Consider the following 11279-nt stretch of genomic DNA (forward strand, 5'->3'; position numbering starts at 1 on the left):
TTTGTCCACCCAGCCAGCCTTTTTCCTCGTTTAGCTTCAATAAACTCCTTCCAAAACCCGAAGCGCCCCGTCGCGGCGAAATGCCACACAGTGCACTCTGGGAACTAGTTGGCAGCTCAGTTTCGGTTTCGATTGAGGAGCTTCAATTCATGCTGTGACGCCGTAATCGAAAGCGTTGCTTGCGTTTTCGATTGTCCGACTTCCCACGAATGTACAATACTTTTAGCATTCTCGAGCGACCTTTTTCACAAGGGCGCCGCCATCTTGAAAAATCGTCACTTCCAGTATGGGCGAAAACACAGTTTTGCCGTCGCCACGCCAATAGAATGCATTTAGGAGATAAGCGTAACCGTCACCCATTCTCGTTTTGTTTCCCCTCTATTTTTTTACTATTTGCAGGTTGAAACGTTTTAATATTTTTTTGTCGCCCATACCGGATATGCCTTCTTGGCGTTCGGGCCGAGAGTAAGCGTTTTGGTTCCCGACACGCCGGATATTGCGCCTGTGTATGCAAACGTATAAAGATCCATGGTCCCCTTACCCCACGATTGTATCTTTGAGCTCACTTTCAATAAGCCCAACGCGTATTTTGTTTGCCAAACGTCCGCTTCGTGTTCCTTCATTGAGCAAAAAACCAAAACTAGCGCGAACGTCATGATGACGTACTGGGTCTGGCGGGACGAACAAGAAAACGGGACGGGCGACGGGAAGCCGGACGCGTGGATCCCGCCGACCCATTCGAGGAAGATGGCCCCGGCAAAGAATGCACGCGCTAACGAGAACGAGCTTCTCAGTTTGCTCGTGTGAGCTAAACCGTCAATCTGAGACCACAGATCTGTGAACGCGGACCTCCGCTGGAGAGCCTGGATCCCCTGGGCGGAGCCGAACGGATCGTCGTGTCGCATGCAAGGTCGGAAGCAACTGTCGCGTGCGGCGATTCGGAGCGGCGTTCGGACTGTCGGATCGAACGTCGGATCGGACGACTCTGCCGTCCATGTGTCTCGCGCTGAACTCACAAATCGCGTATTGTACCAAACGGTCCAAGAAGACGGAAAGGGAGGACTCCTTTTCAGACCCTTGTTGTAAACATTTTCGACGGACGTCCGTCTGGTTAGGAATGATTAATAAATCTTCAACTTAGAAACTCTAACCGTTTCGGGGTTAAGAGGGATAATCCGGAAAACACCCGGGGGTGTTCGGGTTCGTGGGCAGGCCGTTCCGCGGGACAAAAATAGTCACCCGTGATCAAGGGACCGAGTTGGTTCCGAAACGTCGGGATTTTTGCTTTTTAATAAAGCTTGGTTAGAGTTTCTAAGTTGAAGATTTATTAGGCCCTTGTTCGTGCAACCGGAAACAACCATTTTCCCCCTAGAAGATTAGCCCGTCCCTCAAAACTCGAACAAAAGTCGCTTTCCCCACCCCTTTCAGCCCTAAGCTGACAGTGTTGTGGAAGCTACGTGCTCCTTGGGCCAGCCACACGCTCGTCACCCCACGGGTACTTCGAACGGCTCGGTTGTAACGCACGCTGACAACGCCATCAAGGGCAAAGCTCATAACCACGCCTGCTTTGCTACTCCACGAACGCGGGAAATCTTTTTTTTTTTTTTTTCTGTTTTTGTTTGCGCCGGATATCCCATGACGCATCGCGCTCTCCGTTCGCTTCTCTTCGAGCGCTTGCTCGAGTGCACCGTTTGGAACGAAAAATATAGCCAATCGTTCAAAATACAAACGTGCGATTATCATTTACGGTTATTATCCGTCATGCTTGACTCATTTCCAAACGAAATCTGAATATTTCAATTTTTGTTACCGTACCCCTCTAAAGGGCCTCTGACACGCAAAAAAAAATATTTTTTTTTTCATGCTAGGCGTGTAAATGACACATCAGCACATTGCGTAGTTTTTCTGTTTTTTTTATTTTTTTAATAAAAAAATAGAAATACGAGGCCCAATTCAAAGTTCCCGCCGTGCACTATGACGTAACAGTGTACCGCAAGGTGTCCGGGCGGTCAGAAGGGAGGCATAGACCTACGTCACTAAAAGTGGGTTCACCGGAAGTCACGTGAGTTTCACTCCTCGTTCTCTCCGCGACCGTGCCTAAGATTTTTTTTTTTTTTTCCGCTCTTTGTATTAGCGATCGTAGAAAACGAAGTTTCAGTTCCACTAGCTCTTTATCGCTGCACCGTTGGTTAGTTTGCGTGCTGTAAAATTTGAGGACGAAGAGTCAGTGGATCGACGTGATGGAGGTCAATGATGAAAGCGTTGCGAGTACAAGCCAGTGTACGAGTGCATGCCGTCAGTCCAATGATACAGGGCTATACTGGGCGCAAAACAAGCTATCAAGTTTTGAAAAAAAAAAAAAAAAAAATTTAGAACGCTTGCAGAAATTAGGATTGCTAGCATACGACATGCCCGATCGCATTGCTGAAGGTTCAGACACCGAGGTCGTTGAATCATCGGATACTTTCCAGGCTAAAGATTCCCGCCGTCTAAAGAATACGAACTGGTTTGTGTACCAAGTACAAGTAAACGTCGAGCCCAAAGTACGTATTTTGTCGAGATCATGAATAGAACTTTTTTACTAGGTGCACATGTGGCCGATGTATGTCTCTCGGAAATGCATGCAGTGTGATCTCTTCTTCAGTTGCGGAAATACCGGGACAGTCCCTCACACAGCGCCTTCTAGGCATTGTAGTTGATCACGTCAGTTCACTGGCTCCGCTTCTTCTACCTTTGCAGCAACATTAAGCGATGAAAAGCAAATAAAAGAAACCTTGTCTGCTTGGATCGCTCATGGAGGTGCGGAGAATAACAAAAATGTAAAAAAAAAAAATATTACACGTGCTCGCGGTAAGCACGAGGAGCAAGGAGGATAGAAGGGTAGGAGAGGGCGTGACGTCAGCCGCGTAGCCTCCACAAGCCATGCTCCCTTGACGCCTCACCTCTTTCTCATTTTCCTCCTTACTCTCCTCACTTACCAGGCCAACGTAACCACATCACGTGACCGTAGCTAGCCTTCGTCTTGCTATGGGGTACTAGAATACACCATAGTCTAGCCTTCGATCTGATAAAACCTACCGGACGGTGCGCGCGCAAGCCTGCAAGGAGTCATTCTAGAATCAACCATCCATCTCACACGTGACATGTCACGCGCACCAATCGCCAGAGAGATCTGTGGTCACGCTGAACGCAAACTGCTGCAGAACCCAGGGATCCTGGGTTCGAGCCCCACCCCTGCCCGTTTCGATCTGGGAGCATCGTACCGGCGTGCGGTCGTGCATCACTACTGCGTGAGCACGTTAAAGACCCCAGGCTAGCGGTTGTACTATGGTGCCTGGAACGCGTCTCCGACTGGTGTGTTTACCGCGGCCAAAAAAGTGGACCCTCGATTTCGCCTGATGACGTCATAAAAGTGTCATGACGTCGCCGGTCGCGACACTGGCGGCGTCCCAACAGTTGTGGTATAAGTGGCAGACGCCTGTTCTGCTGCAGGTCGCTTTCCACTGTGACAGTTCACAAAAGCTAGGGCAGCCGGCAGTTGGGACGCCTAAAGGGACGCCGTGACGACAGCGACACTCGCGTTCGCTCGTGCTTTTCGCCAGCATTTCTACGGCAACCGCCAGGATCGCGACAGGCAACAGCATGACACTCGCGTCATTTGTTGCCACATTGAGACCACTTTTGATGCATGGTCGGGATAGGACGCTAAACACACCAGTCGAAGACGCGATCTAGGCACCATAGTTGTACTGCACTGGCTAAATTGCTCATCTACAGCGAGTGACTCGTCGCAACTTTAAAAATGGCTGACCAACGACTCGCTGTATAAATATCCACACAACCCCAATTATTAATTATTTAAACTTTTTATGACTAGGCTTCACCAATATTGCAACGTGCCCCCTCCTAGTACTTATAACTTGCTTGACGAGGAGGGATACAACTCACCTGACTTCCGGCGATGCCTCCCTTCTGACCGTCCCGACACCTTGCGGTACACTGTTACGTACAGTGCACGGCGGGAACTTTGAATTGGGCCTCGTATTTCTATTTTTTATAAAAAATGTGAAAGCCGTTTACAACTCCCTGTAACACCGAATTAGAGCGCAGCTCTTGAGGAGGAGGAGGGAAGGGTACTGGGGGGTGAAGTGACCTGGGGGGGTGGTCACGTGACGATGCCGATGATGCCATCAGTGACGTCACTGATGACGTCATCCGTGATGATGACGATGACGATGCGGATGCCGGTGACGTCATCAGTGATGTCATTGATGACGTCATCAGTGATGATGACGATGACGATGCGGATGCCGGTGAGGTCATCAGTGACGTAACTGATGACCTTATCAGTGACGATGACGATGCGGACTCAGATGACGTCATCAGCGATGATGACGATGACGATGCGGATGTCGGTGACGTCACTGGTGATGTAATCCGTGACGATGACGATGCGGATGCCGGTGACGTCATCAGTGACGTAACTGATGACGATGCGGATGCCGGTGAGGTCATCAGTGACGTCACTGATGACGTCATCAGTGATGATGACGATGACAATGCGGATGCCGGTGACGTCATCAGTGACGATGACGTCATCGGGGAGGTCACGTGACCTCGGCGGGGGGGGGGGTCACGTGACCTCGGGGGTAGGGGGTCACGTGACTTTGGGGAGGGGGGGGTCACGTGACCTTGGGGACACGTGACCTCTGGGGGTCACGTGACCTTGGGAGCCACGTGACCTTGGGATGACCCTGGGGGGTCGCGTGACCTTGGGGTGACCTTGGTTACGCCGACGCCGCTCAAGCCGGGAACGGGCCCCTAAGAGCTGCGCTCTAAAACCACAACTCTATAGACCGACACGCGGAGCGGCTCTGTTTACCAACACGGCCGGAAGGCCGCGCATGCGCGGTAGCTATGTGGGCAAAAGCAGCCCGGCTGTCCGTGTTTTCGCCATTGCGCTCTATGGCGTGCGCTCGTTGTTGACGTTGTAGGGACGCTTGTATCTTTATTTGTGCGTCGTATTTCCTCATAACGTATGTCGTATGCTATGCCCGACTATTTGAGCTCGTTGCCCGAGCCCGAACGGTAGCGGTATCGAAACAAACTGCGCGTGGACGGCGTTGCCTACGAGGATCCGTACGCCGTAAACAAGGCCTGCTGGACTTCCAACGTAAAGTTACTGCCACGGAAGTCGACGGCTCAGGTCGTCGTTTATTTAGTATTTTCGCCAAGCCAGTTCACGGCCGACACGGTGCAGGCGTACAAGTCTCTCCAGGTCTACGATTACTTCGAGTCGGTTTCCGCACTGCCGGCGGGATCAGCAGACTGTGGGTCTGCGGAAGTGTGTGTATTCATTAATTGATTAAATACACAGAGAGTCTTCAAGTCAAGGTATGATATTTTTCATACCCTCATGACCACAAGGCATTACAACCAATAAAGGTTTGTCCGTTCTGCAGTCTTGACGGTAACAGGTCACAAGTAACGGCGTTACCAGGAACGCGTTACTTTTTTCAGTAACGTAGTAACCTACTCGTTACGTTTTCGGCACAGTAACGGGTAACGTACTAATGTTACTATTTCAAGTAACGTAGTTACCTTAGTCGTTACTACTTCCCAAGTCTTAAAGAAATTAAACTTCAATTGTTTCCGTGTTTTAGGCGTCAAGCCATGTTTTTCTTTGCGTTTTTTCTCGTAAGTATTTAGGTGAAATCGTGAAAATAGCTAAAGTAATTATGTTCAGTTTCTGCATGAACATAATGTTTCTTGATATATGACCTGTATCGTCAAAACCGTAAAATGTGTTACATCATAATTTAGAAAAGTAACGCAGAAGTAACTTGCCTTACTTTTTATCGGTAGCGGCAACGCGTCCTTTTATTTTTAGATAACGTAGCTCAGTAACGCGTACCTTTTATTTGCAAGTAACGAGTAACATATTTCGCTACTTTTTTCTTTGGTAACGCCTACAACACTGCCGTTCTGTCGTCGATCCCCTTCTGCTCGGTAGCACGGGCGTAGCGAGCCTCCGACGAGCGCTTGGGGGGTGCCCGGGTGCGTTGTGCCCGAACACCGTGGAAACAAAATCCGGGTGGTCTCGATCAGACAACGGTTTCCCTGCACATAAGCAAGCCTCGGGACGGAGGTTGAAATGGAAGCCGCACTTGCCTCCAAGGAAGTGTTTGCCGCACAAACGGTCGTTCGCGCGAGGCGGACAATTCTTTTCGATCCACGGATATTATCCACCTTCTATGCGTTTCAGAGTCCGCCGGGAACTTGTGGAAACTCACTCCGCTGCTTTTCTTGTACATTTCGGTGCAATTAACGGCAACACAGCTTCGCGGCATGCTGAATTGCTATGACGCCCATGCGAAACGTGCGCGCTTTTGCCCACACCCCCCGGCTCCGGCGCGATCTCAGCGCCGCCGCAGCTCCGTGACGTCAAGCCCGCGTGTCGGTGTATAGTGAAACAATTTTTTTTGTAATGTCCTGATATGCCATTTCAACGCCTAGCATGAAAATGTTTTTTTTTTTTGCGTGTCAGATGCTTTTTAAAGTCTCCCGTAAGTTAAGGGGGTGTCCCTACAAGAAGGTAGGAAAGGGGGGGGGGGGGTTCTGACGAGATGTACTAGATGCACATAACATAAACCCCACTGCTGACTCTACCCACGCTGTACCTGTAACCCTTAAATTGCTAATCCCCAAATGTCCGATTTCTGAAAACAAGCTATTTTATTGCAAGATATGCTTTTGATTTCACTCATACGGGAGCTGTGGAGGGGGTCTCAGACCATCAGTTAAATTCAGTGGGGGGTCCGAGACTCCCTGAGACCCCTAAGACCCCCCCTGAGACCCCCCTGCGTGAGGGGTATGATTGCGTGACGGGCGTGAGGTCGGTGAGTACGTGAGGGGTCTGAGGGCCGTGAGGGCGGTGAGTGCGTGAGGGCCATTAGTGCGTGAGGGCCATGAAGGTGGTGAGTGCTTGAGGGGCGTGAGGGCGGTGAGTGCTTAAGGGGCGTGAGGGCCATGAGTGCGTGAGGGACGTGAGGGCGGAGAGTGCGTGAGCGGCGTGAGGGGCGTGAGCGCCGTGAGTGCGTGAGGGGAATGAGTGCGTGAGGGCGGTGAGTGCGTGAGGTGCGTGAGGGCCATGAGTGCGTGAGGGGCGTGAGGGTTGTGAGTGCGTGAGGGGCGTGAGGGGATGTGCGTGAGGGCCGTGAGGGCGGTGAGTGCGTGAGGCGCGTGAGGGCGGTGAGTGCGTAAAGGGCGTCAGGGGCGTGAGGGCCATGAGTGCTCGAGGGACGTGAGGGCGGAGAGTGCGTGAGCGAAGCAAGGGGTGTGAGCGCTGTGAGTGCATGAGGGGAATGAGTGCATGAGGGGCGTGAGGGCGGTGAGGGCCATGAGGGCGGCGAGTGCGTGAGGGCCATGAGTGCGTGAGGGGCGTGAAGGGTATGAGTGCGTGAGGGCCGTGAGGGGCGTGAGGTCAGTGACCGTGTCAGGGGCGTGAAGGCAGTGAGTGCGTAAAGGGCATAAATGGTGTGAGGGACATGAGGGGTATAAGTGCATCAGGGCCTTGAGGGCGGTGATTGCGTGAGGGGGGTGGGGGCTTTCAGTGCATGAGGGGCGTAAAGGGTATGAGTGCGTGAGGGGCGTGAGGGCGGTGGGTGTATGAGGGGCGTAAGGGCCATGAGTGCGTCAGCGGCGTGAGGGGTATGAGTTCGTGAGGGCCGCGAGGGCGATGAGCGCGTGAAGAGTTGAGGGCCATGAGTGCATGAGGGGCATGAGGGGTATGAGTGCGTAAGGGCCGTGAGGGCGGTGAGGGCGTGAGGGCTGTGAGGCGGAGGGGGGGCGTGAGGGGTATGAGTACATGACGGCCGTGAGGGCGGTGGGTGCGGGAGAGGCGTGAGGGGTATGAGTGCGTGTGGGCCATGAGGGCGATGAGCGCGTGAGGAGTGTGAGGGCCATGAGTGCATAAGGGGCGTGAGGGGTATAAGTGCGTAAGGGCCGTGAGGGCGGTGAGTGCGTGAGGGGCGTGAGGGGTAAGAGTACGTGAGGGCCGTGGTGGTGGGGTCGTGAGGGGTGTGAGGGGTATGAGTGCATGAGGGCCGTAAGGGCGGTGGGTGCGAGAGAGGCGTGAGGGCCATAAGTGCGTGAGGGGCGTGAGGTTCAGAGAGGGTGAGTGGAGGGCTGAAGGTGAGTGTGATTGTGAGGATGAGGTTGAGTGAGGGGCTGAAATTTAGTGTAGCTGTGAGGGTGAGGGTGAGTGAGGGCAACCTAAAATACCGACCTCTGGTTTTTAACAAGCGCCCCCTACTCCTCGCGAAGCCTTTGTGGACGAGCCTTTACCGACACCCAAGATATAACCAAACAGTGCTGCACTTACTTCATTCCTTAGCCATCACCATCCAATCCCAAGCCAACTGGCCAACCTGTCGCGCATGCGCATAGCAGTCGAACCTGAGTCGAACATTTGTCGAACTTTTCACAAGTTCGAAAAAATCGAGTCTACGCGGCTCTTGAGTAGCGCAATCTAGATCGCCATCTCTTGGAGCGAACGCCCGGGGGTTCCAACTCCGATCAGATATGCATGGGGAACGTGATAAAATCGTTGTTTCTTCAATATTGTGGGGATGTACGGAACGTCAATAGTTTTTGACATAATAAAGGAACATTTAACAAATAATTTGCGCCAAGTTGCGTGCCATGTAAGGACGTAACTTTTTTTTTTAATTGCCTGAGCGGCATTATGCAGCAGACGACGCGGCGACGTCGCGTCGACGTCGCACCGTCCACGTGACCCGCTCCGGCCAACCCAGAAAGTCCGTCTCCGCTGCGCACAAAAATCGTCTGCTTCAAACGCCTTTGCCTTAGAAATTGCATTATCAGAATTTTCACACGCATCCGATATTATGAAAACTTTGATAAAGTGTTTAGTGCTTTACCAACTTCACGACAGACTAGTTTCGAAAGGTGTGAACTCGGCGTTTATTTTTTAATCAGCCGTGTTACATCGATCTCCATGTGTTCTCCCATAGGGCGGGCCGCCTCCTGGAACCCTGAGCACCACGTGACTCGCGCCGAGCTGCTCTGTCGGCCATGTTTTCGGCAAAGCACGCGGATCAAAGGATTGCGTTACTCTGCTCCGTGGGAGCTATATAGTACTCTAGTTTACTCTAGTCTGGAGCAATTACCGCCGAATTCAGAAACCTCACTCAAACTGAAGGCCCCCCCCCCCCCCCCCTTCCCACTTCCTCGATGAAGGCGCGAGGGCCGGCGCTGGCCAATCGCGAGGACGGATCCGCCATCGCGATTGGCCAGCGCCGGCCCTCGCGCCTTCCTCGAGGAAGTGGAGGGGCCCTTCAGTTTGAGTGTAGTTTGAGTGAGGTCTCTGAATTCGGCGGTTACTCAAGCTACTTACCTCGATCGGGGGTTAACATCGGATAAAATCGAGTAAATCCGTCGCGTGATCTGTTCGTCGTCTGCTTTCTGCACCGACAGCCGTCACAGCTTGTTTTCTCCGTTGGCGTTGTGGCGGACGTTCGAAATGACAAGAAAATGAAGTGCAGCCATTTATGTGTTCTTATTGCGATTTGCTGCTTTGAATGCAGGAATCGACTGCATTACATCCAAGGTGCGCTGTTATTACCAGAGTGCGAGCGTAAATAGGAGCTTCTCCGCATTCTCGGCGTTGGAGGAAATGCGGCATTTTCACGTTCAAGGCTGAACATGTTCGAACGCAATAAATGATGTGGAAGTATGTTTGTTTTCCCCAGAGTGTGTGTAATGAGAGGATAACGCATGTAAAGCAGTGAGGGCTTCGAAGATCTCATGTGTACGAAGTTTTCTTTTTGATTTTATAATCATATTCGCGACAGAAAATCCCGTGCGCTGTACCGCTACACCGTGTGGAAGCAATTTCTGCAAAGCGTAATAGGTGAAAATTACGATATGTGGAACAAAAATCTACAACAATCGCGCTGATTAAAAAAAAATTGATGTTTGGTTGAAAGGAGTGAGTAATTTTGATCTCAATATACAGCCTAAAGGAAGGTGAGCAAAAGGAGCTGGTGGAGCCACCTAAGAAAACATCGCGTCGTCATTACTATTATCGTCTCTTCGAGTGCTTTCTCCATGATGAAAAGAGATCGTCTGCTATTCATGTTGAAAAAACAGCGCGACTGGGACGAGGACACAAAGAGACGAAGAGAACAGAAGACAGAGCGCTGACTATCAACTGGTTTATTGCATCATAAAAAAGAACACCATGTTGTAATAACAAACCAGTTGATAGTCAGCGCTTTGCCTTGTGTTCTCTTCGTCTCTTTGTGTCCTCGTCTCAGTCGCGCTATTTTTTCAACATGAACTCTCACCAACTCGCTCAGCTATCTATCCTTATCGTCTGCTATTTTCTGTCGCGCTGCAGTGTTTTCTCTTTGCCGTAGCCTAAGACAAAGCCAATCCGGGCCAGATTCACGAAACGATCTTACGCCAAAAATGTGCGTAAGACAAAACTTAAGAACAAATCCGTATTCACGAAACGAAATTTTCGTAAGTTTTGCGCAGGTTACGACGAAATCCTACGACAGCTCCGAAGCTGTCTTACGCACTTCTTACCATGGCCGACAGCGTCGCTCATTTGGTCGCGACAACCAACGGATGTTTATTTTTCTACGTGCGCCTCTCACGCGTCCCGACTTCAAGCAGCAAGAAACAAGTAAAAACTACTTGAAACAGACCACGACGAACGAACAAGAACGCTGGATCCACAGACACCCGCGAAAAACTCCAAGGGCCACGAGTACGGACTCCAACCGATCGGCAGATAGGCCTAGCAGGCACTCCGACTCGGCGCAGCGATGATCTGACGGTCCTTGGCGAAGACCGTCTGCCCACGACCGGCTGGCGCGCTGAATGGAATATGCCCGCGCGACCCTTGTGAACCCTTCCCGTATATAGTTTGATCGCTGACCTCAATTCTAGATTAAGAGGTCGATCTCTTCCTCTTGTCATCTCCTTGTTTTCCGAGGCAACGGTGACGAACGCTGTCGTCGAAAAGGGGCTCTCATCGCTTCTATCTCTGTTTTGTGTGATATCAAGCTCAAATAAACGCCGTATGGATTACCTTCGCAACATGGTATGTACATTTTGTTATTAGTATTCCATTTTATTCTGACACGACTGCACCTCACAGTCGATCGCTGTAACAGTTCGTGGGTCGCAATGCCGGTCCAACCTTTCTTCGCCGGGTGTCACGTCAGCATCGAGTTGCAATTGTAAAG

This window comes from Ixodes scapularis, unplaced genomic scaffold (assembly GCF_016920785.2).
Source record: "Ixodes scapularis isolate PalLabHiFi unplaced genomic scaffold, ASM1692078v2 PGA_scaffold4__175_contigs__length_147842914, whole genome shotgun sequence".
NCBI lineage: Eukaryota > Metazoa > Arthropoda > Arachnida > Ixodida > Ixodidae > Ixodes > Ixodes scapularis.